The following is a 2,685-nucleotide window of genomic DNA, read 5'->3' as shown; positions in this document are numbered from 1 at the left end:
CAGTCCCAGTGAGGATACTTTGAGTGTTCATTGCATGAAGCTGTGCAGATGATGCCTAGCAGTATTTTGAGTCCACAAGATGTTGAGATACCTATGTGTGGTTCCAAATGCAGCGGGGCCTGCCTGTGACTCTCTCTCTCCTCCTGGAGGCAGAGGGCCTGTTGCTGAGGCCCGGGTCTCTCTCTCTCCCCCAGGGGGCTGACCTGTTTGCTGCATGGCACCTTAATTAAAAAGGAGGCAATGTATGAATGAGTTATTTTATTGTAGGAAGGAGAAATATGCTAGTTAAGGAGAGAGAAAGAAAGGAAGGAGAGGGAGAATGGCAGAGAAGAGAACAAAGAGCAGAGAGGAGAGAGAGAGAGGAAGAGGAAGAGCAAGAGTAGAATAAGAGTAGGAGAGTAAGAGAACAAGAGAGCAAGAGAGTGAGAAGGTAAGATAACAAGAGAGCACGAGGAAGTAAGAGGAGATGGGAGAGAAGTAAGAGAGTGAGGAGTAAGAGAACAAGAGAGTGAGGAGGGGCAAACCACCCCTTTTATTGTATGGGGTGTGGCATGCCTGGCTTGTGGTCAAATGACTGTGTGTAAGGTCCAGCTAGAATGCTGGGAGTTTGAGGCGTTATCTGCCTGATAGAGGACACATCTCCTGCAGGGGCAGCTGTGAGGGGTCTGGGCTGAAATCTGAGCCATTGGTTTCAGGGGCTTATCACCGAACTCCTACCGTCCCTTGTGAACAAATTTACATTGCTCAGTGGGTCTTCGGGGTTCCGAGGTGGCCATTCTACTGGACTCCAGCTGTCAGAACTGCCCACTGCCCCATACCTGTGGTATGAGAACCTGCCCTGGAGAGATGCATATAGGGAGTGGAAGTACTGAAACTGAGAGATGTATGAGAAGTTGCAGGTATAGAGCCATGTAAGCACTTTGAAACTAAAGCCCCATGTGTCTGAGACAGCTACAGGATTTAGTGTTTGCCCTGTTGGGTTTCTTGCCTTGGTCCAGTGTACACATTCCTCCATATTGGAATGGAAAGGGTTGTTTGTGCCATTGTATATTTGAAAGACATAATTGTTTTCTGATTTTACAAGATGTGGCAGTCACAAGATTGCTTTGAGTGTCAAAGGAGTCTTTGGAAGTTTGAACAGTGCAGGGGCTGTTTTAAACATTGCATTTAGACAAATATATTTTCATGAGAGGATGACCATGTCACAATATACTCAATACGCTCAACCCACTTCCTGTTCTTTATGTCTAATGTGTTGTGGTTGAAACTTATCATTCAGCTTTCTTCCTCTGTCATATCCTCATCATTATAGACTTTATCCCTATGTCATATAAGATACAATAGAAGTGATTGTTATTCAGTGCTAAGATATTTCACTGATATTTTTATATTTTTTGTTTTGTTGTTTTTGTTTTTGATTATGAGGACAAAGTATCCCTGTATGTGGTCCTGGATGTCCTGAAAGTAGTTTTGCAGTCCAAGCACACTTGAATTTAGTGATCATGTGCCTCTCTCTTCAGAGTACTGGGATTAAATGTGAGCCAAAATGCCTGGCTTGTTTTGTTTTTATACTATTAGCTGATGGGCTCAGAATGTAAGTTTTGTATATTCACACATATGCTGATGTGCTGAACTTCAGGCACACTTGAATTTTGAAACTTGACAGTATATTATATTTTCAGGATGTTATATATTCATGTCATTAATACTACATAGATGTTCCATTGGATTGTGTGTCTGTGGCATTATTATTACTTTGTGGGATTTGTTTTGAATTTTTGAATGAATGTGAATATTTTCCCTGTATGCATGAGTATGCCTATCATGTGTACCTGATGCTCACAGTAGGCAGAAGCTGGCCTCAGAATTCCTGAACTTGGTCCAGTGGACAGTTGTGCACCTCCATGTAAATATTGGCAATTTACTCCAGTTACTTTCAAGACAGGGTATACCTCTGATGACCCACCTCTCCCTTCCTATGTTGATAATTCATGATCAAGACTTATATAGCTAATATTTTCATCTGTCCATTTGCAAATGTTTAAACATGCATACCTTTTATTATGATCTTTTTTTAATTAGATATTTTCTTTATTTACACGTCATACAATATCTCCTTTCCCACTTTCCCCTCCAAAAAAAAAACTCCAAAAAACAACAACAAAAAACCAACAAGAACAAATCCCTGTTCCCTCCCCCCTCCCTCTGCTTGCCATCCCACACTCTACTGCTGATTGGCCCTGGCATTCCCCTACACTGGGGCATATAACCTTCACAGGGCCAAGGGCCTCTCCTCCCATTGATGATTGTCCTGGCCTTCCTCTACTATACATATGCTGCTGGAGCCATGAGTCCCACCACGTGTACTCTTTGGTTGGTGGTTTAGTCCTTGGGAGCTCTGAGGGTACTAGTTAGTTCATATTGTTGTTCGTCATAAGGGGCTGCAAACCCTTCAGCTCCTTGGGTCCTTTCGCTAACTCCTTCATTGGGGACTCTGTACTCAGTTCAATGGATGACTGTGAGCCTCTACTTCTGTATTAGTCACATACTGTCAGAGCCTCTCAGGAGACAGCTATATTAGGCTGGATTGTCCTTCCTTCATTCTCTGCTCCATAAGTAGTCTCTGCAACTCCTTCCATGGGTATTTTGTTCCCCCTTTTAAGAAGGAATTAAATGACCACATTT

This window comes from Mastomys coucha, unplaced genomic scaffold (assembly GCF_008632895.1).
Source record: "Mastomys coucha isolate ucsf_1 unplaced genomic scaffold, UCSF_Mcou_1 pScaffold15, whole genome shotgun sequence".
Classification (NCBI taxonomy): Eukaryota; Metazoa; Chordata; class Mammalia; order Rodentia; family Muridae; genus Mastomys; species Mastomys coucha.
The sequence above is the reverse complement of the archived record's forward strand: the minus strand, read 5'-3'. Positions refer to the sequence as shown.